Source organism: Chiloscyllium punctatum, chromosome 10 (genome assembly GCF_047496795.1).
Source record: "Chiloscyllium punctatum isolate Juve2018m chromosome 10, sChiPun1.3, whole genome shotgun sequence".
Lineage (NCBI taxonomy): Eukaryota > Metazoa > Chordata > Chondrichthyes > Orectolobiformes > Hemiscylliidae > Chiloscyllium > Chiloscyllium punctatum.
This window is the reverse complement of record NC_092748.1, coordinates 67026054-67051090: the sequence shown is the minus strand read 5'-3', so window position 1 is coordinate 67051090 and position 25037 is coordinate 67026054. Positions and strand designations below refer to the sequence as shown.

The following is a 25037-nucleotide window of genomic DNA, read 5'->3' as shown; positions in this document are numbered from 1 at the left end:
TGTTCTATTTTAACTTCACTTTTTGTGTAATAACCTTTTTTATTGCGAAACTGAAATCTGCAGCATTGCATTTTCTGTTTCGGTGAAAGATCATTTCGTTAAAAACAAAATGAAACAAAATATGATTTATCATGCCAAATCTTAGACAGAGATCTGACCTGTTTCATCATAACAATTGTTGGCTGATCCAGGACTTGTTAATTCACTGGATTTAAGAAGGATCTGTCTTTCTTTTTAAAATAATTGGTGTATGGTGGCTCTGAACATAAAGTAACCGCATTCTGGTGAAGTTTATGTTTGGAATTTGAAGAACATTTTGAGTTTTCTAAGAGTTTCTGGGGGTGTAAGATATAACAGTGGATTATTAAAAAAAAATTTTGACAAACGCTAAACTGAAAGAATTAGCAGATAAATGGAAGGGCAGAAGTAAACGTAAGATAATGTAAGAATAGATACTTCAAGTGATTATTCAACATTTAGAACTAGAAATAAAATGCAGTAAAATCGACGTTTCGGGCAAAAGCCCTTCATCAGAAATACAGGCAGAGAGCCTGAAGGGTGGAGAGCTTCAGGCTCTCTGCCTGTATTCCTGATGAAGGGCTTTTGCCCGAAACATCAATTTTACTGCTCCTTGGATGCTGCCTGAACTGCTGTGCTCTTCCAGCACCACTAATCCAGAATCTGGTTTCCAGCATCTGCAGTCATTGTTTTTACCAACTAGAAAAAAAACTCTAAAATTGGGAAGTCACAACTGGAGTTAGCTGAGATATAGTTAAAAATGAAAAGATATTGGAAATTAAGGAAAAAGATAAAAAGATAGAAATTTAAAACAGAAAAAAAGGACAGAAAACTTGAAAATGAAAAAGAGATCAAATTTAAAAAGACTTGAACTTCAAAAAAGATAGATAAATTATAAAACATGGATTTACTGAAAAAAAGCTTTGAATACTAGGTAAGGAGAAGATAATAGCTTGGAATATGATTTTGATTCCAATGAAGAATTTGATTAAACTAAGAAACTATGGCAAAATCTACTGAGGATCGCATCAAAAGGTAATTTATCTCATTTGAAAAGGTAGGTGCACATGAAGTAACCAAAAGAGATTTGGATCTGCATGTTTCAGAGGGTTTTGACAGATGCAGCTATGTATGTGAGCACCAGTTTGTCAGAAGAACAGTCTAGTACAAAAAGTACTGTTAAAGAGGTAACACCATGAGGATCTGGAATACAAAGCCTGAGAGCGTGATTGATACAGATTCAATCATGGCTTTCCAAAGAAAATTGGACCATTATTTAATGAGGAGAGAAAATACAGGTCAAGGGAAAGAAAGACAAGGGGATGGCACCACAAACATAAAAATATAAAAATTAAAAGCAGGAGTTGGCCATCTGGCCCTCAAACCTCCGCCACAATTCAATAAGATTATGACTGAACTGATGTGTGTCTAGAGTGTCGCATTCTTACCTACCCTCAATAACTTCTGACTTGCTTGTTAATCAAAAATTTATCTACTTCCACCTTAAAAATCACCAAAGATATTGTCAACGCTTCTCTCTGGGAATTTCAAAAACCAACTACACTGTTGGGAAGAAAAAATGTTCTCAGCTATTTTAATGGGTGACTCCTTAATTTTAAATTATGCCCCCTAGTTCTATTTCTTAGTGAGTTGCTCCTTCAAAGAACTAGTCTAGACACAATGCCTGCATGTCCTCTTTCTGTGCTGTAGCCATGCTATGAATCTATAATTTATAACCCAAAAATTAGAATTAGAATTAGATTTTATTGTCATGTGTACTCAAGTATAGGAAGACATGAGTACAATGAAAAGTGTACAAGCTCGCTATTCTTTGGTGCCATCTTGGTTACAAAACCAGAATGAAAAAAAACACAGAAAAATTTTAAAAAGAGTCAAAAGGAAATAAAACCTTCAGATCTTAAAAATCTTAAAGTCACTTATCTCCATAAAAGTCTTTGGAAAGCTCAGCTACCAATGCATGTACCCAGACCTAGCCATGGCCTGGATAGTTGGTCAACCTGCAAGTCTTGCATCAATCGCTGGGAGGAGCCATATTCTTGTTGCTGCTGATGATGCCACTGCCATCTCTGATCACTGGGAGGAGCTTTACTGCCTCTATAGCCACTGACCAGAATGCAGGAAAGACCCATGACGTTGTTACCACTTACACCACCACGCTCAATCACCAGGATCGCCGGGAGGCTGCCAGCATCATACAAAAGGCCTGCTCTTGCTGCTGATGTCATGCTGCTGCTGTCTTCGATCACTGAATGGAGTGAGAGGCCACTGTCTCCAATCCTGCTGCCCCCTCAGACTGCCAGGAGGTTGCTACTATTCTACACATAGCCCGCTCTCGTGCCATGCTGATGACACCGATTTGCCACAAAAGGCTTTAAAGAAAAGAAAACGAGGAAAACAGAAAAGGAAAAGTGCAAAAGTAAAAAGAGGGAAAGAAAACAAAAGAAAGAAAACAAATGGGAGTGGATGAGCCCTGGGCTCTGTCCTGCTACTCTGCTGCCATGTGGAATTCCACAAATTAATGTATTAATTATGGACTACCTTCATTCTGTAGTTTTTGATACTGTATGCACTTCAATGGTTTGCAGAGTAGATTGGTTAAAATGTTATCTTAGTTCACTAAACATTAATGAATATAAAGATACTTCCTAATTTTCAATGGCTAAAAATTCTGTTAAAAATAGCTGATGAAGAATGCACAAGACTAACAGAAGAGATCAGAGAGAATTTGAAATCTGTGTGATAATGTCAGATGATTTACCTATTTTAAGATTCAATTGATATCTGACTATAATTAGATCATTGCCTTGAATCTAAAGGTATAGAGAAAGATAGAAATGTCTTTCCTTTGCATTTTATTGACCTAGCTGAGATTTAGTTGCAGGTGGCAATACCTCCTGTTGCTGATGTCCCCTTTAGCTTGTCCGCTCACCAGACTGTCTATATCGCTGGCTGGAAGATTGGAGACAGAGCTACAATATGTTAATGAGATCGAGCCAATAGGTTTGGCAGCACATCCTAGCCTCCAGCCTTGCTGGAGATCATTGGGCATTTTTGGCCTCTTCCCCCATTTTCCAGAAATATCATGTCCGTTTCTTTGGAAAGTAAGCATACATGTATATATCTGAAAAGTAGCCAACAAGAACAGATTGTTGCCTTTGGGATTACTGGCTTCCCAAAGAGTATTAGATTAGATACACATGGCACCTCTCCTTGAGACAGCTACTTTTAAAAAATTTGCACAGGTTTTGATGGCTGAACATCGAACATGACTTTGATCATAATGTGAGAATTATGGAAGTTTGTGTGCAGTTCACAGGAAGATGTCACGATGTTGCCATATTGCAACAGTCGAATGCCCCAGCAATTTTCAGTAGGAACAGCTAGCTTATGAATGATTGTTGATGGTAAGGGCTATCATCTGAACACGTGGAGTTGAAAACAGAACGGATACTGTCACAGTTCTGGTTGTGGCAATGTTCTGCTGAAATGCAAGGGGTCAACTCCAGATAGCAGCTTATTAGTTTTCAAACAAGAGTTATATTAAATCAATCATTTTAGTTTGAATTAGTGAATAGGTTTCAATATAGACTTCTGAGCTTGACACTGAAGCGTAGAATGCTGAAGAGCAAAGACTGACTTTTAACAGAACTACATGGCAACTTGTGAAGTGAGAGGCAATTTTTTTCAGTAGCAATTGACATGATGTTCACCCTGTAACATTTACCTGCCCACACTTGCCACCCCACTGCAGAACTGAAATAGCTCCACAAAGGCGGGTATCCCGTCACCAAGTCACACTTTATTTACATGCACATAGTACATGATACTGATCCAGTTAGCGCAGAGCCAGCTCCTAGAATGCACAGAACCTCTAACATTTCTGTTTATATACGTCAGCCAGGGCTCCCTAATTAAATCAAGTTAACAGCCCCAATCAGGGAACTCATATTCTATGAGATCCATCTGGCTGACCTTGTTCCAATCAAGACATCCCTTACCATCTAAGTCCTGGGACATAGGCCCATTCTTTATCTTGTCGCCTTTCCTGGTGTGTTTAGCACACTAGTCTGGTTCCTCCAACACTGCTTCGGATACTGGCAGCGAGTACCAGACCATAGACCACATCTTGTGCCTGCAGTGTCTCGGAAGAGATTCAGTTTCTTCAGGTAGTAACAGTATCGAGGCTGTTGTGTCCATCTTGTCATCAAAGGTGAACGGTGAAAACGCACAGGTTCTGACAGCCTTGCTGGATGTTCTGAGGGGCTGGGTATGATTTGCTCCTGGCCTGTTTGCGAGGTTGCAACTTTCATATGGCCCACATGCTTGTTGAGGACCACCTGACCTACCCAAACTTTGTGCATCATTGGATGTGACCACATAGCGATCATTCTTATTGCCCATGAAGGGCTATTCCCATGGTTTCAACACCAAATATTGTCCCCTGAAGTAAGCTGCTCCTCTCACTTAGAGGAGTCTTGCATCCGGCTGGGAAAATCAAGTTTAACCTGATGCAGAGTCTTCTTCCCTATAGCAATTCTGCTGGAGCTATCCCCGTAGTTGCATCTAAAAGGAACCAGGATAGTTTGATGTTGAGTGAAGCTGTAGGCTGTTCCTTTCTCTTTTGTAAATATTTTTATTGAGAAAAAAGGTTTAAATATTTTCACAAAACTACAAAATTACTACAAAATTGTATAACAACCTTATAATATAATAACAATAATAATGGCAAACAAACTACTACACTACTCCACAAACCACTGACAAAAAAAACCTACAAAAATGGCAATTCAATAAATAACTGAGAGAAAAAATTAAATTAAACCAAGGTAAATTAAGTTATATTCAGTTAAGTTACTGCACTCAGCACCATCCCACCCAAGCTCCCCACCACTGGGAGCATTAGTAAGCAAACCCATATTTGTACAGGACTCCTCCCCCCCAGGAGTCCTCGGACCACTAGACATAGCCCTCATCACTACACAAAGGCCCTGTCTAATGTAGCTGACAAGTCTACATCTATATAATTCAGAAAAGGCTGCCGTGTTCTTCAGAACAGTTCCATTTTCTGGTGCACCATGCTCGTAAGGAAGTCCGGGGGATGTGCTCCATGTGCCCAATATACCAGCCACTGCAGCGGACAGCTGGAACTGACAACCGGAAGCGGCAGAGACAAACCACTATAAATGCTGGAGGAAACATCACAGAAGCGCTTCACAGGAGGCTCCCAAGCACTGAGGATGTCACCTAGACAGGGGACGAAACATCTGCAACACAAATTCCCAGCTCAGAACAGAACCACAACAACGAGCACCCGAGCTACAAATCTTCTCACAAACTGTGCTCCATAACTAATCTACACCAGCTCGATAGTTCCAGGGGATTCTCTGACACCCAGCTCATTAGAATGTTCTTCCTCGCACAGAATGAAAGAATATTAAACAGTTTCTTCCTATGTATGTCCAGACGGGGGAGATTTGGTAAACCCAAGAAGGGGGACACCAGATCCAACTTAACCTCAGTTTCCAAGACTTCTTCCAAAACACTCGCTATGGCACCCCAATACTATGAAGCTTGTGGCGTGACCACAGCAATGGGTAAGAATGCCAACATCTGTTTTACATTTGGGGCACATTGGGGATGCTCCTGTCTTAAATTTTGCAAGCCGCTTCAGTGCCAAATGAGCCCTGTGGAATACCTTCAGTTGCATAACCTGCATCCTGTTATAAATCAAAATCTTTGTTACCTTCTCCCAAACATTCTCAGACAGCTCTGACGAGATTTCCGCCAAACTTGATTGAGTTTTTGAAGAAGTAACAAAGAGGATTGATGAGGGCAGAGTGGTACATGTGATCTATATGGATTTCAGTAAACCGTTTGACAAGGTTCCTCATGGGAGACTGGTGAGCAAGGTGAAATCTCATGGAATACAGGGAGAACTAGCCATTTGGATACAGAACTGGCTCAAAGGTAGAAGACAGAGGGTGGTGGTGTAGGGTTGTTTTTCAGACTGGACGCCTTTGACCAGTGGAGTGCCACAAGGATCGACGCTGGGTCCACAGATTAGATTAGATTCCCTATAGTGTGAAAGCAGGCCCTTCGGCCCAACCAGTCCACACCGACTCTCCGAAGAGTAACCCACCCAGACCCATTTCCCCTCTGACTAATGCACCTAACACTATGGGCAACTTAGCATGGCCAATTCAGCTTGCTACTTTTCATCATTTATATAAATGATTTGGATGTGAGCATAAGAGGTATTGGTAGTAAGTTTGCTGATGACACCAAAATTGTAGATATAGTGGACAGCGAAGAAGGTCACCTTAGATTACAACAGGATCTTGATCAGATGGGCCAATGGGCTGAGAAGTGGCAGATGGAGTTGAATTCAGATAAATGTGAGGTGCTGCATTTTTCAAAGCAAACCTTAGCAGGATTTATACACTTAATGGTAAGGTCCTAGGGAGTGTTGCTGAACGAAGAGACCTTGGAGTGCAGGTTCATAGCTCCTTGAAAGTGGAGTTGCAGGTAGATAGGATAGTGAAGAAGGCGTTTGGTATGCTTTCCTTTATTGGTCAGAGTTTTGAGTACAGGAGTTGGGAGGTCATATTGCGGCTGTACAGGACATTGGTTAGGCTACTGTTGGAATATTGTGTGCAATTCTGGTCTCCTTCCTATCGGAAAAATGTTGTGAAACTTGAAAGGATTCAGAAAAGATTTACAAGGATGTTGCCAGAGTTGCGAGGATTTGAGCTATAGGGAGAGGTTGAATTGGCTGGGGCTGGAGCGTCAGAGGCTGAGGGGTGACCTTATAGAGGTTTATAAAGTCGAGGTACATGGATAGGGTAAATAGACAAAGTCTTTTCCTTGGGGTGAGGGAGTCCAGAACTAGAGGCCATAGTTTTAGGGTGAGAGGGGCAAGATATAAAAAAGACTTAAAAGGCAAAGTTTTCACTCAGAGGGTGGTACGTGTATGGAATGAGTTGCCAGAGGATGTGGTGGAGGCTGGTACAATTGCAACATTTAAGAGGCATTTGGATGGGTATAGGAATAGGAAGGGTTTGGAGGGATATGGGCCAGGTGCTGGCAGGTGGGACTAGATTGGGTTGGGATGTTTGGATGGCATGGACGAGTTGGACCGAAGGGTCTGTTTCCATGCAGTACATTTCTATGACTCTATGATTCTAATTCCCGAGTCCAGATTCCGTATAGCCACTCAATGTCCTTTGAAACATTACTTCCTAACAAGTAATAGAGGGTGCTGATCGAGAGCGCGCTCATAGACTGGAGCACTCTCCTCTCCATATCTGAGTTATAGGGATTAACCATCAATGTAGTCTTTTTCTGTATAAAGTCCCTAACTTGAAAGTAACTAATAGCTCATAGCTCATATTTCTGACTCAGCTACTCGAAACACATCATGACCTCCCCATCAAATAAATCTCCCGAACAGGAGACTCTGCTAGATTCCCAGAGCTTAAAGCCAGAGTCCAACAGCCCTGGCCGGAATCCTAACATTCCTACTATGGGAGTGAAAGGGAAAGTTTTTTGTAAGTTTCTCTCATCTTGCCGAATCATTCTCCATGCTTTAACTGTGTTAAGGACGATCGGGTTTCTGCAATGGTCCATAAATGTCCTGAACTTGTCCATAAACAACAAATTGGTGAGGGGGCATTTTGTCTGGGAGTCCTCAATGTCCAACCGAATTGACCACTGGTCCTGGCAGGTCCAGCCAGCCACATCTCAATTGATATTTCTTAAAGTCCAGGAAATCCAAACCTCCCATTCCCTCTGGAAGCTGCAATTTGTCCAGCTTAATAAGAGGCCGCCTCTGATGCCAGATGAAAGATCCAAGCCAACCGTAAAGCCTCTGTAGTGCTTGCCTAGGCCGCATCAAGGGGAGCATTCAGATGGGATAGAATAAGCGAGAAAGAACATTCATTTTGACCAGAGCTATTCTACCCAACCAAGATGTCGGAAGATCCTCCAAGCACCGAAGGTCTTGCCTTATCTTCTCTAGCAACTGCACAAAATTAGCTTTATATAATTGATCGAAGGCCAGAGTGATAAAAATGCCTAAATACAGGAAATCTCCCTGTGACGACCTGAAAGGGAAACTGGTTCCATCCCCAAAATTGGATTTCTAGTAAGGCTCCCCACAGACATGGCCTCCAACTTCACAAAGTTAATTTTATACCCTGAGAACAAACCAAAGAGATTAATCACTTGTATTAAACGGGGCACAGATGTCATTGGATCACTTAAAAAGAGAAGAATGTCATCTACATTAACGGTGATTTTATGACTGCCTGACCTCCATCAGCGGCTCAATCACCAATGTAAATAATAGTGGCGAAAGAGGGCACCGTTGTTGGTTGCCACTGTCGATACTAAAATTATCGGACCTTATACCATTAATGAGAACCGCTGCTTTCGGGTCACTACCACCCAATGCCATTACACCCACTGCCACTGCCACCATACCACTACCACCCACACAGCCAACCACTTGGCAAAAACCTTTCCAAGACCAAACCGCTCCAGTACATTAAACAGGTACATCTATTCCACCCAGTCAAATGCTTTCTTTGAATCCAGGGAGACTACCAAGCCCGGAATCGAACCTTGCTAGCATACCAGACCATGTTTAATACTCTTCTAATATTGTTGGTAGACCAATAACCCTTGATAAAACCTGTCTGGTCCTCCTTTACAATGAAAGGCAAAACCCTCTCCAACTTTAACGCCAGCATTTTCGACAGAATTTTAAAATCCACGTTCAGTAACGAAATGGGCCTGTACGAAGAACAGTCCTTTCTTAAGAATAAAAAAAATCTGCTTCTCTCAGAGAGGATGGGAGGCAGTCCTGACTGTAAGAGTAGCTGTACATATCCAAGAATGGCCTGCCCAGCATGTCTATAAGCTCCTTATAAAACTCACTTTGAAATCTATCTGGGCCGGGCACTTTACCATCTACCAACAGAAAATACAAATGAAATGAGACTTTCCTCATTGCCCACAGGGGGCGCTTTACCACCTCACCGCCTCCTGTATTTCCTGGATTGTCAGGGGGACATTCGGAAAGGATGCCTGCTCTGATATTACACCTGGAAGGTCCAGGGTCTTAATAAAGGATTTGCCAATCTGTCCTCAAAGCCCTCCGACTGGTACAGCTCAGAGTAGAACTTCCTAAATGCTGCATTAATCTTTTTGGCATTGCAAGAGTACCAACAATCTTTCTGATGGATGTGATAGATTGGGGGGGGGGGGGGGGGGGGTATTCTTTCTGGCCAGATATGCTAGATATCTACCCAGTTTGTCACCATACTCAAATAACCTCTGTTTTGGGGTCAATAAGACAATTAAAGTCTCCCCCTACAATTGTATGACGCAGCCTGAGGGCCATCAAGCTGGAAAGTGCATCCGTTAAAAATTTAAGGGCATGTGCCGGGGGCAATATACATTCAAAATCCCATATTCCTCTCTGTGTATTAAAGCTTTAAGAATTATGAACCGCTCATATTCATCCTTAATTTGGTCTAACATTTGAAATGGAAGATTCTTCCGGGTACTCCTCTACTTTTCGAATTTAAGGATGAGAAAAACGCTTGTTTGAACCCTCCCTGCTGCAACTTCAAGTGCTCCTTACTGGTTAAATATGTTTCTTGCAGCAAGGCTATGTAGGCCCTCTCTTTTTTAAGGCTTGAAAGCATCTTTTTTCTCTTAATTGGTGAATGACTCCCCATAACATTCCAGGTGCATTATTTGAACGAATGACTAGTCATAGTCGTCCGAAACAATCCGTGACCCCCCCCCACCCCCCCCAACTGCCCCACCGGGAGGAAGAATAGCACGCCTAGTGGAAACAACCAAACAGTTTATATAAATTTAAAAATACAATTTCCAAAACTACCAAATCAAAACTTCGAACAGCTACTTCTACAACATACCAACAGAAAATACAAATGAAATGAGACTTTCCTCATTGCCCACAGGGGGCGCTCATACTACCCATTAACCCCTCCATGGCTTTCAGCTGAAGCCATGCCATGCATCCGCCCCAGGCAACACAAAGTTAAGAAAAAAATACACACATCTTATAACAAGAACGTTAAAAGTGACTACTCAATCTGTCCCATCCATACTGTAACCATAGGCACTTCTGGTAGAACAGAAATATATAACTTCCCCCGCCTCCCCCAATCATGCTCCCCCATCCCATACCAGAAGAGAAAAGCAAAAGGAAATGAAAAGAAAAAAAAAAGCATGACAGGAGGGGAGAGAAAAGGGAAAAAGAGAGAGAAAAAGAAATAAAACAATTATGACCCCCACATATATTTAAAAAATATGTCCCCGTCAACCAGGTAAACCAGGCAAATTAAAGGGAAAAGCAAAATAAACATCATTGCCCATATTATTCAAGCCAGCCAGCCTATTTTAAAGCATCCAGAAAGTCCTTTGTTTTTTTTGGTGAGTCAAAATTGAACACGGACCCTCCGTGGCTGAAATGTAATGTTGCCGGAAATCTAACGGAATACTGGCATTCAAGTCCCTCAGTTGCCTTTTTACCTCATCAAAGGCCTCCCTCTTACAAATCATGACTGCAGAAAAGTCTTGGAAAAGCATAATTCATGATCCTTTGTATATCAGAGCCTGAGGATCCTTCCCCAGTGCTCTAGAGGCTTCCAGCATCATTTGCTTATCTCTGTAGTGCTGGAGTCGCACTGGACCGGGCGAAGGTGCTGGTCCGATCGGAGCCTGTGCACTGCGATCCAGTGGGCACGCATGACTCGCACCCGGCCTGCCTCGACTTCCAGCTTCAAAAACTGCAGGAGCCATTGCTCTAAGAAGCTGACGAGCTGGCATTCCTCTTCCCGTTCTGGAAGCCCCACCGGACGGATGTTCTTCCGATGGCCTCGATTTTCGAGGTTGTCGACTTGCTCCTGCAAGGTCTGTACCCACTGTTCCAGGGCATGAACCCGACCCGCCGAGGATTCCGCCACGGTTTTGGAGGCCACAGCTCATTGCTCTACCTCCCCGACACACTGCCTGAGACGCTGGATCTCCTGGTCATTCTTCTGCAGCATGACTGAGATCGGTTCAAGCCTGGCCCAAGTCTCCTCCATTGCTGAGTCAATCTTCTCTTGGAGTTTCACAAACTCTGCTTTACTCCGCAGGTAAGACCCTGGAGCGATCGCAGAGACTGACACTGCAGCCATGGGTGTGTTCGTTGTTGTGTGGGGAGGCCTTTGCTTACTGCAATCCTCATGGTCCCTTCCCTTTGGACATTTTCCTAACTCTTTTAAACTGACACTGAACAATTGTAAGGGTCAAAAAAATAACTGTTTCTACCACATTGGTAATAAAGGGTACATGGTGAGTGTGCCACGTTGTGTGGGTTCTGTTGCAGAGCTCAGCAGGGCAGACCCACTGGGTCGCTGCCATCTTGAATCCTCCAGGCTGTTCCTTTAAGCCTACCTTCAAAGTTTGGACTGCTCTTTCTGCCAGACTATTGAATGATGGATAGTACAGAGCTGTCCTTACATTTGACTTTAGGAAATACCTGAATTCCCTGCTGGTAAATGATGACCCGTTATCTGTGACAATGCCTCTGGAAGTCTGTGTATTGCAAAAGATGCTTGCAGCTTTTCAATCATTGTCCCCTTGTCTGCTGATTGAACTCTATGTATTTCCAACCACTTTGAATGGGAGACCACAATGACTAAGTGCATAAAGCCCACGAAAGAACCAGCATAGCTGACATGTAACTGAGTCTAGGATTTACCTAACCATTGCCATGAATGTAGTAAATTTTGTCCTTGTTAGTACACTGGACACAGCCACACCAATGGGGCTATGTTGACACCCAATACTGGCCACCAGACATAACTTCTCACCATCATCTTTATTTTGGAAACCTCTGGATGGCCCTGATGGAGGTATCTGATGGTGACCTTTGCTCAGGAGAATCACTCTTGCTCCCATAATAAAATGCCATCCTCTATGGTGATCTGGTCTTGCTGGATCCAGAAAGGTTTCAATTTTGGTAGTGGTAGCCCTTTTGTTTGCTCCACCACCACCAGCTGTTTCAGTTTTTGCTAGGACCGCATCCTTTTGTGTCCTCAGTCTGATACAGTCAGTGGTGCCCAAAGCCTGGCCAGAAAGTTTAAAAGCAGAATGGACTCCTTTGGGGAAGGCACCACTAGTGATGTATCCACCAGAGGGAAGCAGCTCAAGGCATCCCCATTTGCTATTTGGCCTCCTGGATGTGGTTCTAACTTTTAATTATACGCACTCAGAATAAGAGCTCACCACTGGTTTGGGCCTGAAACTGTGGGTGGCAATGGCCCTGTCCTGTTTAACTAGCCCAAGTAGTGGTTGTGATCTATTAGTATTACAGATTTATATCTGTAATTTATAAATAAAGGTATTAGTGGAATTTTCTAACACCAAAGATGACCACCAAACCTTCCTTCTCTATCTGTGTGTATTTTTAGTCACCATCAGTCAAAGTATGGGAAACATATGCTATCAAGTATTCCTCTCCACTAGGCCAATGGTGAGCCAATATGACCCCAATACCATACAGGTAGGCATCGCATCTCAGCACCATATCTCACTTGGGATCATACTGTGCCAACATCTTAAATGACAATAGCTACTTCTTCACTTTCTGGTTTTGCTACATCTTGCCTGTGAGACCATTTCCAAGGCTGACCCTTTCTCAATAGCAGATGTAAGAGTGCCAGGATGGAGGCCAAATTACATATGAATTTTCTGTAATAACGGACCAATCCAAGGAAATACCTAAGCTCCGGTTCAGACATGGCAGCTTGCACACCTTTGATCACCTTCACTTCATCTTCCATTGCGTCTCCCTTTCTGCTTATGAGGCTTGATTTCTAATTTTGTTTGATAACACTTGCCATATTAAATTGAAATATTAATGCAAGTTGTTGTTATTTTGTTGTGGTATTGTACAAAATTACCATTTTGCCAGTTCTAATCTTTCCCATTGATCAATGAAAACACATACCATAGTCTGTAAACCAAAGGTTCTATCCATTCTACCAACTTGACATTTGACATGATTGGCAGGTTTTCCAAACTGGAGGTGAGGGTAACTAGAACCTGAATGGTTGCAGGTAGATGCTCTTTCAAAGCTGCCAGCTGATGTTTTTGCATTGTCCAGTAGCTTCCACAAAGAAACTGAATTCTATGAAACTGAAAATGGAGATTAGGTAGAGATACAAATTCCTGAAGTCAGCACAGCACTCAGTTTGAAGGGGGACTCCTCTGTATTCTCAATCATGACTTGGCAATTGCATGTTAGGTTTTCCAAATGCAATCACTTTTTGCTCCGTGTCCTTGTCATGTACACCTCTGATAAATCTTGCAACATAACTTTCCTAGCAGCATCTGTAAATGTGACCTAACTGGTAGTGAATTGGAAAGTGAGACAAGGACACTTGTAAACGCTTGCACTTTATTTGCATAATATTTTTCACACTTGGTATTGTTCTATGGGCCCAATTTCTGTTCCTGCTTCCTTTATTTTGTGCCTAGAAAGTAAGCTAGATGGAAAACAAAAAAAATCAATGTTATGCATTAAAATGATGGAATTACAAAGTGATCACTGGAGAAAATACAATATATTAGTTGTATGTATGACTGGATATATCCAAAAAGGATGTTTGCTTTATTTCCAAAACAGAAAAAAAAGTTTCCAAAACAGAATGCTTGTAGCTGCAATGTTAACTTATCTATTGTTGCCACAGATGGTGATTTTCCTGATAATGACTTCCAGCATTTTGTATTTTTGTTCAAATCTCCAGCGATGGATGTTTTTATTTGACATTTTCAATTACTTTGCTATGCCTCATAGACAAAAATCAACAATTATTACAGAAAAATCTTTCTATTTTCATACTTGCCTCGTTTGAGTGGAGTAGTGGTTTTCTTTGTGTCTCCTAACCTTTCCTTGCTTCAATTGCTGTTTAAATTCAATCTGAACAGAGGCTTTTACAAATATGACAACGATAGTGTCATTCAGCAACTTGTGTAAGGTTTGTCCATATGAAATTAGAATTGAAAAAGAAGAAATTACTTGACCTCAATATCTTTACAGGTTCAGTTTCCTCACAATGACATATGTTGCGGGTGGTGTTGTGGAACATTGCTTTCAATCAACGTTGATTGAATAATTCGTTTTGCTTTAATGCTGGGTCTTCAAAACATGGTAATTAAAACTGTCTGTCAAAATGCTAGGCTTACTGTTTGGATAATAGCTTAACAATTATGTGAAAATGCTTGTTGCTAACAGGGTGTTATTTCATTCCGCCATGGAATTTGCCATTAGATTCTTTATCAGAACTATGAATGATGTTGGAGTAACTTTCCATCTACCTAATCTGCAACTATTCCAGGCTAAGTTCAGAATCTCCACTGCTGGGCTGGCTGTGATCCACACCACAGACCAAGCATCAAATCTGGTACTCTTGGAGCAAGGTTGTAGGCAGAACATTTAGAACGATATACAATTAGTTACAGGATTCATTCCCCAGCTTTATCGGCACATTTCAGTCAGGGGAGGAGTGTAAGTGCTTCCTACTTAAAAATTCTGAATATTTTCATTAAAAATAATTCAATCTTAACTTTAAAATTCTTACTTTACAGTTATTAGGATTTTAAATATAAAAAATTAAATAACATTCCAGTTTGACCTTCTTCAACAAACTGTGTCAGAATTATTTAAAAACTACAGACACACCCTTTCTTTCTCAGAGGCACTCCCCTCTTCACCAAATTGCTGGGTTCATGGACAAACACTTTGCCTTCTAGATAACAGATATACTTTTCCCTCCAAATGCCCCACATTTAAGAGAAGTACTTTTCTTCAAACTGCTGTCTCCACTTCACACAAACACACTTTTCTCCTTGGTTATCTAATCAAAACTCTATCCAGCTGCAGCTCTTTCCTGATACTGCTACTTTTTGGAGGGGAGAGGAATTCCTGTAAACAGAAAGGAATTCATAATCAATCACAGCATTGGGATTTGCAAGTTGGAGCTTGAAGCAAAGAACTCCAGGGTAAAGTATTGGTGTCAGGTAGGAACCACATTCAGATTAGCCATGACAGGAACATTAAGCAATGTAATGGCAGTCATTTATTTGGCAAATGAGCACATGTTTGATGAACCTGACATTAAGAAAAGATCAATCTGACAATACTGAAGTTCACGAACAATACGACTCTAATTGGAACAAAATAGCTGAGCTGACTGGCAGATTCTAATTTCATACGGGGAAAAAATCACTAGTGAAAATTCAAACAGTACCCTAGAAAATCAATAGTGTCCATTTTACAGTTTTTAAACTGATGCAGTCAGAGTCATAAAATCAGACAGCACTGAAACAGTCCAACCAGTCCATGCCGACCATTATCCCAAACTAAACAAGTCCTACCTGCCTGTGCTTGGCCCATATCCCTCCAAACCTCTCCGTTTCACATAATTATCCAAATGTCTTTTAAATATTGAAACTGTACCTGCATCCACCACTTCCTCTGGAGGTTCATTCCACACACAAACTACTCTCATTGTTAAAAAGGTTACCCCTCATGTCCTTTTAAATCTTTCTCTGCTCACCTTAAAAATATGCCTCCTAGTCTTGAAATTCCCCACTATCGAGAAAAGATACCTGCCATTCAACTTATCTGTACCCCTCATGATTTTGTAAACATCTATACGGTCACCTCTCAACCGCCAATCATCGAGTGAAAAATGTCCTAGCCTATCCCTACAACTCAAACCTTCCATTTTGGTAACAACCTGGTAAATCATTTCTGAACCATGTCTAGCTTGATAATATCCTTCCTATAATAGGATGACCAGAACTGGACACAGTATTCTAGAAGAGGCCTCACCAACATCATGTACAGCCTCATCATGACTTTCCAACTCCCATACTTGAAGTTCTGAGCAATGAAGGCAAGTGTGCTAAATGCCTTCTTAACCACCCTGTCTACATATGTTGCAAAATTCAAAGAATTATGTACCTGAACCACAAGATCTTTCAGTTTTACAACACTACCCAAGGAGAAAGTGACGACTGCAAATACTGGAGAAGTCAGAGTCGATAAAGTGTGGCACTGGAAAAAACACAGCAGGTCAGGCAGAATCTGAGGAGCAAGAGAATTGACGTTTCAGGCTTAACCCTTAATCAGGACTGCCTTACTTTAAATTGTATAAGTCCTGCCCTTGTTTGTTTTACCAAAATGCAAGATCTTGCATTTATCCAAATTGAACTCCATCTGCCACTCCTCAAACCATTGACCCAATTGATGAAGATCTTTTTGTAATCTTAGATAATCTTCTTCACTGTCCACTATATCACCAGTTTTGGTGTCATCCACAAACTTACTAACCATGCTTCCTATATTCTCATCTAAATAATTTATGTAAGTGACAAACAAAAGTGAACACAGAACTGATTCCTGTGGGATACTGCTGGTCACAGGCCTCCAGTCGAAAAACAAACCTCCACCATCACTCTCCATCTCCTGCCATTAAGCTAATTTTGTATCCAATTGGCAAGCTCACCCTGAATCCCATGGATTTAACTTTACTAATTGGTCTCCCATGCAGAACCTTGTCAAAGGATTTACTAAAACCCAACTAAACAACATCGACGGCTCTGTCCTCACAATCTTTTTGGTTAATTCCTCAAAAAAAAAAATGACTGAGCCTCTAATTTTCTACTTAGGCAAATCCTTAGAAAAAGATGACTGACTCTCATTTGGATTCAATGGGTTCTGAGATAGGTGATAAGTCCAATCTGTGATCTACAGACTTTGCCATATTTCAGGATAAGTGACACTTCAAAGGTCATGTAGATGAGGAGGTGGAGATGTGTGTGCTCTTCTCTTATGCTTTAATATCACCTCTGTGTTCTTTACGAAAATTTCTCATTGTGTCGGTGTGTTTCCAAATGAATCTTCTCCATTTTGGTCAATCAAAAGCCATTTCTCAGCATTTGGTAGAGATCTTTCATCTTGTCAGGGATGTTTTGAGGACATCTCTAAAGTGTTTCCATGGTACTCCTGAGAGTCTTCTGCCATGAGTAACTTTTGAGAAGGTTTGTTGATTTTTGGGAGCCTGGTATCAGGCATGTGATTTTTAAAAAAATTATTCATGGAACGAGGGTTTCACTAGCTCAGCCATCACATATTGTTCATCCCTAATTGCCCAGAGGGAAGTTAGGTATCAACCACATTGCTGGGGGCGGGGGGGTGTTGGCTGGAGTCACATGTAGGCCATAGGATGGCAGATTTCTTTCCCTAAAGGACATTAGTGAACCTAATGGGCTCTTCCTGACAATTGGCAATGTTTTCATGGCCATTATTAGACTCTTATTCCCAGATTATTACTGATTTCAAATTCCACCATCTGCTGAGGTGAGATTTGAACCCAGGTCCCCAGATCATTAGTTGGCTCCCTGGATTAATAGTCTAGTACCACTTGGCCCAGGACCAATGTTATAGTGTATACAAAATTCCATGTAAAGACTACCAAAAAATTATATAGGACAAACAAGAAGGGAATTAGCCACCAGGATATACACACACCAATTACATCTCTATGACTATGACTCTAGGTGCAGGTTAGTGAATTAGTCATGTTAAATTGTCCATAGTGTTCAGGAATGTGTAGGTTAGGTGCATTAGTCATGGGTCTAGGTAGGTTACTCTTCAGAGGATCAGTGTGAACTTGTTAGGTGGAAGGGCCTGTTTCCACACTGTAGTGATTCTATGATTCTATTCTCTGATTCTAGCCACCAAGAGACATGACCAGCTATCACTTGTATTCATACACATGGACAATGAAGGAAACCAATTCAACTGGGACAACATATCCATCCTAGTCAAGCCAAAAAGATACATACACGGGAATTCCTGAAAACCTGGCACTCAACTTGGAACTCCATTAGCCAACATGTAGAGTTAGAACATAGAACATAGAACAATACAGCACAGAACAGGCCCTTCGGCCCACGATGTTGTGCCGAACTTCTATCCTAGATTAAGCACCCATCCATGTACCTATCCAAATGCCGCTTAAAGGTCGCCAATGAATCTGACTCTACCACTCCCTCGGGCAGCGCATTCCATGCCCCCACCACTCTCTGGTGGAAGAACCCACCCCTGACATCTCCCCTATACCTTCCACCCTTCACCTTAAATTTATGTCCCCTTGTAACACTCTGTTGTACCCGGGGAAAAAGTTTCTGACTGTCTACTCTATCTATTCCTCTGATCATCTTATAAACCTCTATCAAGTCACCCCTCATCCTTCGCCGTTCCAACGAGAAAAGGCCGAGAACTCTCAACCTATCCTCGTACGACCTACTCTCCATTCCAGGCAACATCCTGGTAAATCTTCTCTGCACCCTCTCCAAAGCTTCCACATCTTCCCTAAAGTGAGGCGACCAGAACTGCACACAGTACTCCAAATGTGGCCTAACCAAAGTCCTGTACAGCTGCAACATCACCTCACGACTCTTGAATTCAATCCCTCTGCTAATGAACGATAATACTCCATAGGCCTTCTTACAAACTCTATCCACCTGAGTGGCAACCTTCAAAGATCTATGTACATAGACCCCAAAATCCCTCTGTTCCTCCACCTGACCAAGAACCCTACCATTAACCCTGTATTCCGCATTCTTATTTGTTCTTCCAAAATGGACAACCTCACACTTGGCAGGGTTGAACTCCATCTGCCACTCCTCAGCCCAGCTCTGCATCATATCTAAGTCCCTCTGCAGCCGACAACAGCCCTCCTCACTGTCCACAACTCCACCTATCTTTGTATCATCTGCAAATTTACTGACCCACCCTTCGACTCCCTCATCTAAGTCATTAATAAAAATTACAAACAGCAGAGGACCCAGAACTGATCCCTGCGGAACTCCACTTGTAACTGGACTCCATGCTGAATATTTACCATCTACCACCACTCTCTGACTTCGACCGGTTCGCCAGTTTTCTATCCAATTGGCCAAATTTCCCTCTATCCCATGCCTCCTGACTTTCCGCATAAGCCTACCATGGGGAACCTTATCAAATGCCTTACTAAAATCCATGTACACTACATCCACTGCTCTACCCTCATCCACATGCTTGGTCACCTCCTCGAAGAATTCCCATATACCAACCACTAAGAAACAGAGACAGCAACAAAATCAGAAATAACACCACCAACCCCAGCAGACCAGACACATAAATAGCAAGCAGGACAGAATACCTACGCTTCAGCGGAGACGCGCTGATGATGTTACCTGGATGGTGATGAAACGTCTGCAAACAAACTTACAAGCTCAGCGAGCACTTGGCCATTGCCTACCCCATAAATGATATATGAAAGGTTCAAGAATACAGGAATCACAAAATTACAGCGCCTGATACATTGTGTAGATACAGATAGGTTACCAGAGACCATATAGCCATCCAGTTGCCTTTTAAATGTTGTAAATGCACCAGCCCCCACCATCTCCTCTGGCAACTCATTCCAAACGCACATCATCTTCTGCATGAAAATGTTTCCCCTTAGATTTAAAAAGAACCTTTCTCTTCTCACCTCAAACCTTCTAGTTTTGGACTCCCCTCCATTTGAGCTATAGGGAGAGGCTGAACAGGCTAGGGCTGTTCTCCTTGGAGCGTCAGAGGCTGAGGGGTGACCTTATAGAGGTTTACAAAATTATGAGGGGCATGGATAGGATAAATAGACTAAGTCTTTTCCCTGGGGTGGGGAGAGTCCAGAGCTAGAGGGTATAGGTTTAGGGTGAGAGAGGAAAGATATAAAAGAGACCTAAGGGGCAATCTTTTCACGCCGAGGATGGTATGTATATGGAATGAGCTGCCAGAGGAAGTGGTGGAGGCTGGTACAATTGCAACATTTAAAAGGCATTTGGATGGAAAAATGAAGAGCAAAGGTTTGGAGGGATATGGGCCTGTTGCTGGCAGTTGGGACTAGATTGGTTGGTATATCTGGTCTGCATGGACGAGTTGGACCGAAGGTTTGTTTCTGTGCTGTCAATCTCTATGTCTCTATGACTATCTATGCCCCTCATGATTTTGTAAACTTCTACAAGATCACCCCTAAGTCCCCAAAGCTCCAGAGAAAGCAGCCCCAGCCTATTCAGCCTCTCCCTGTAGCTCAAACCCTCCAACCCTAGCAAAATTTTTGTAAATCTTTTCTGAACCCTTTTAAGCTTCACAGCATCCTTCCTATAGCAGGAAGACCAGAATTGAATGTAGTATTCCAAAAGTGTTCTACCTAATGTCCTGTTGTGGCTCCCACTCCTATACTTCTTTCATGTTCTGGACAGAAACAGAGAGAAGAAGGATGTTCAATTCATTTGCATTTAATTGTTAAAATGTGGACTATGGAGATATGGCTGAGAACGAGGCTAGCTGGGTAGCTCTTTTGGGAGCCTGTATAAACACAATGGGTTGAATGGCCTCCTTCTGTGATTCAAAATGAAAACTGCAAAAACAGGCCATGATTTCTCTTCTCAGAGCAAAATATAAAATTTAGCTTGGTTCAGATTTTTGTGTACATGCTTGAGAAAAGGTTAGAAGGGAATATACCCTGTCCCTCACACAGCACAGTGGCTCAGTGGTTAGCACTACTGCTTCACAGCACCAGGATCCCAGGTTCAATTCCAGCCTTGGGTGACTGCCCGTGTCTAAAGATGTGCAGGTCAGGTGAATTGGCCATGCTAAATTGCCCATAGTGTTAGATACATTAGTCAGAGGGGAAATGGGTCTGGGTGGGTTATTCTTCGGAGGGTTGGTGTGGACTGGTTGGGCCGAAGGGGCTGTTTACACACTTGGGGAAGATGGGACCTGTACAAGCAGGACAGGTTGCACCTGAACCAGAAGGGCACCAATATCCTGGGAGGTAGGTTTGCTAGCACTCTTCGGGTGGGTTTAAACTAATTTGGCAGGGGGATGGGATCCGGACTTGTAGTCCAGCAAGTAGGCTAGCTGTTTGTCAGGATGTCCAAGAACGTAGGGAGACTGTGGAGAAGGTAGCACTGACAGGGAATACTTGCGGACACAGAGATGGGTTCAAGAGTGTATACTTCAACGCAAGGAGTATCAGAAATAAGGTGGGTGAACTTAAAGCATGGATCGGTACCTGGGACTACGATGTTGTGGCCATCACGGAAACGTGGATAGAAGAGGGACAGGAATGGTTGTTGGAGGTTCCTGGTTACAGATGTTTCAGTAAGATTAGGGAGGGTGCTAAAAAAAGGAGGGGGGTTGGCGTTGTTAATTAGAAATGGTATAACGGCTGCAGAAAGGCAGTTTGAGGGGGATCTGCCTTTGGAGGTAGTATGGGCTGAAGTCAGAAATAGGAAAGGAGCAGTCACCTTGTTGGGTGTTTACTATAGACCCCCCAATAGCAGCAGAGATGTGGAGAAACAGATTGGGAAACAGATTTTGGAAAGGTGCAGAAGCCACAGGGTAGTAGTCATGGGCGATTTCAACTTCCCAAATATTGATTGGAAGCTCTTTAGATCAAGTAGATTGGATGGGGCGGTGTTTGTGCAGTGTGTTCAGGAAGCTTTTCTAACTCAGTATGTAGATTGTCCGACCAGAGGGGAGGCCATATTGGATTTGGTACTTGGTAACGAACTGGGACAAGTGATGGGCTTGTTAGTGGGTGAACATTTTGGTGATGGTGACCACAATTCTGTGACTTCCACCTTGGCTATGGAGAGAGATAGGTTTGTGCAACAGGGTAGGTTCTACAATTGGGGGAAGGGTAAATATGATGCTGTAAGACAGGATCTGAGGAGCATAAGTTGGGAGCATAGGCTGTCAGGGAAGGATGTCGTGGAAATGTGGAACTTTTTCAAGGAACAGATACGACGTGTCCTTGATATGTATGTACCTGTCAGGCAGGAAAGAGATGGTCGTGTGAGGGAACCTTGGTTGACGAGAAAAATTAAATGTCTTGTAAAGAGGAAGAAGGAGGCTTACATAAGGTTGAGGAAACAAGGTTCAGACAGAGCATTGGAGGGATACAGGATAGCCAGAAGGGAGTTGAAGAAAGGGATTAGGAGAGCTAAGAGAGGGCATGAAAAATCTTTGGCGGATAGGATCAAATATAACCCCAAGGCCTTTTATGCATATGTGAGAAACATGAGAATGACGAGAACGAGGGTAGGTCCGATCAAGGACAGTAGTGGGAGACTGTGTATTGAGTCGGAGGAGATAGGAGAGGTCTTGAATGAGTACTTTTCTTCAGTATTTACAAACGAGAGGGACCGTATTGTTGAAGAGGAGAGTGTGAAATGGACTGGTAAGCTAGAAGAGATACTTGTTAGGAAGGAAGTTGTGTTGGGCATTTTGAACAACTTGAGGTCAGACAAGTCCCCCGGGCCTGATGGGATATATCCTAGATTAGATTACTTACAGTGTGGAAACAGGCCCTTCGGCCCAACAAGTTCACACCGCCCCGCCGAAGCGCAACTCACCCATACCCCTACATCCACCCCTTACCTAATACTACAGGCAATTTAGCATGGCCAATTCACCTGACCTGCACATCTTTGGAGTGTGGGAGGAAACCAGAGCACCCGGAGGAAACCCACGCAGACACGGGGAGAATGTGCAAACTCCACACAGAGTTTCCCGCCTGAGGCGGGAATTGAACCTGGGTCTCTGGCGCTGTGAGGCAACAGTGCTAACCACTGTGCCACCGTGCCACCCACGACTCTTGAATTCAATCCCTCTGCTAATGAACGCTAATATACCATAGGCCTTCTTACAAGCTCTATCCACCTGAGTGGCAACTTTCAAAGATCTATGAATATAGACCCCAAGACCCCAAGATAGGATTAGTGGGAAGCAAGAGAGGAAATTGCACAGCCGTTGGCAATGATCTTTTCGTCTTCCCTGTCAATGGGGGACTGGAGAGTGGCGAATGTTGTGCCCCTGTTCAAAAAAGGGAATAGGGATAACCCCGGGAATTACAGGCCAGTTAGTCTTACTTCGGTGGTAGGCAAAGTAATGGAAAGGGTACAGAGGGATAGGATTTATGAGTATCTGGAAAGCCACTGCTTGATTAGGGACAGCCAGTGCGGATTTGTGAAGGGTAGGTCTTGCCTTACAAGTCTTATTGAATTCTTTGAGGAAGCATGTGGATGAGGATAGAGCAGTGGATGTAGTGTACATGGATTTTAGTAAGACATTTGATAAGGTTCCCCATGGTAGGCTTATGCGGAAAGTCAGGAGGCATGGGATAGAGGGAAATTTGGCCAATTGGATAGAAAACTGGCGAACCAGTCGAAGTCAGAGAGTGGTGGTAGATGGTAAATATTCAGCCTGGAGCCCAGTTACAAGTGGAGTTCCCCAGGGATCTGGGTCCTCTGCTGTTTGTAATTTTTACTAATGACTTGGAAGAGGGAGTCGAAGGGTGGGTCAGTAAATTTGCAGATGATACGAAGATTGGTGGAGTTGTGGATAGTGAGGAGGGCTGTTGTCAGCTGCAAAGAGAATTAGATATGATGCAGAGCTGGGCTGAGGAGTGGCAGATGGAGTTCAACCCTGTCAAGTGTGAGGTTGTCCACTTTGGAAGGACAAATAAGAATGCAGAATACAGGGTTAATGGTAGGGTTCTTAGAAAGGTGGAGGAGCAGAGGGATCTTGGGGTCTATGTTCATAGATCTTTGAAAGTTGCCACTCAGGTGGATAGAGCTTGTAAGAAGGCCTATGGTATATTAGCGTTCATTAGCAGAGGGATTGAATTCAAGAGTCGTGAAGTGATGTTGCAGCTGTACAGGACCTTGGTTAGGCCACATTTGGAGTACTGTGTGCAGTTCTGGTCGCCTCACTTTAAGAAAGATGTGGAAGCTTTGGAGAGGGTGCAGAGAAGATTTACCAGGATGTTGCCTGGAATGGAGAATAGGTCGTACGAGGATAGGTTGAGAGTGCTAGGCCTTTTTTCATTGGAACGGCGAAGGATGAGGGGTGACTTGATAGAAGTTTATAAGATGATCAGAGGAATAGATAGAGTAGACAGTCAGAAAATTTTTCCCTGGGTACAGTAGAGTGTTACAAGGGGACATAAATTTAAGGTGAAGAGTGGAAGGTATAGGGGGGATGTCAGGGGTGGGTTCTTCCACCAGAGAGTGGTGGGGGCATGGAATGCGCTGCCTGTGGGAGTGCAGAGTCAGAATCATTGGCGACCTTTAAGCGGCAATTGGATAGGTACATGGATGGGTGCTTAAGCTAGGACAAATGTTCGGCACAACATCGTGGGCCGAAGGGCCTGTTCTGTGCTGAATTGTTCTATGTTCTATGAATGTTAGGGACAAAGTTTTAATTCCTCAATAGATAACCAAGGTCACTGATTTACAAAATATGTAAAGAATAATGGAATGATGTTCTGTAAAAAAAAAAATCCCCAGTACTCTTTAATAAAAACAGACTTGGCTCAATCCGCCATCATACATCAATGCATTTTAACATCAACATCTCAAGTTAGAACACTTCTATTGTTTATACCCTGCAAATCAAGGTGAGATCAGCTAATGCTGTATATAAAAGACAAAAACAAGAATACCTATCAGAGACAATAAAACTGCAGATGCTGGAATCCAGCGTAGACAAGCAGGAGGCTGGAAGATCACAATAAGCATTCTCGTTTGGTATGCTAGCTTTACAATTTGATTTAAATCTGAATAGCAAATGTTCTGTTTGATTTGGAAACAATTTCAGTCAATAGGTGTGATGGTTACATAAGATTTTCCCTGGAGCACCAGAGGCTAAGGGGTGACCTTATAGAGGTTTATAAAATTATGAGGGGCATGGATAGGGTAAATAAACAAGATCTTTTCCCTGGGGTCGGGGAGTCCCCAGATTTAGCCTGATAGGGGAAATGATTTAAAAGGGACCTAACGGACAGCTTTTTCAAGCAAAGGTTGGT

General features: G+C 42.7%; 1 protein-coding gene across 1 annotated transcript in view; it reads right to left on the bottom strand.

Moving 5' to 3' along the window:
- c10h7orf57 (chromosome 10 C7orf57 homolog) overlaps positions 1–25037 on the bottom strand; it is a 132646-nt gene that overhangs the window by 106374 nt on the left and 1235 nt on the right. The gene's annotated exons all lie outside the window — the stretch shown is intronic.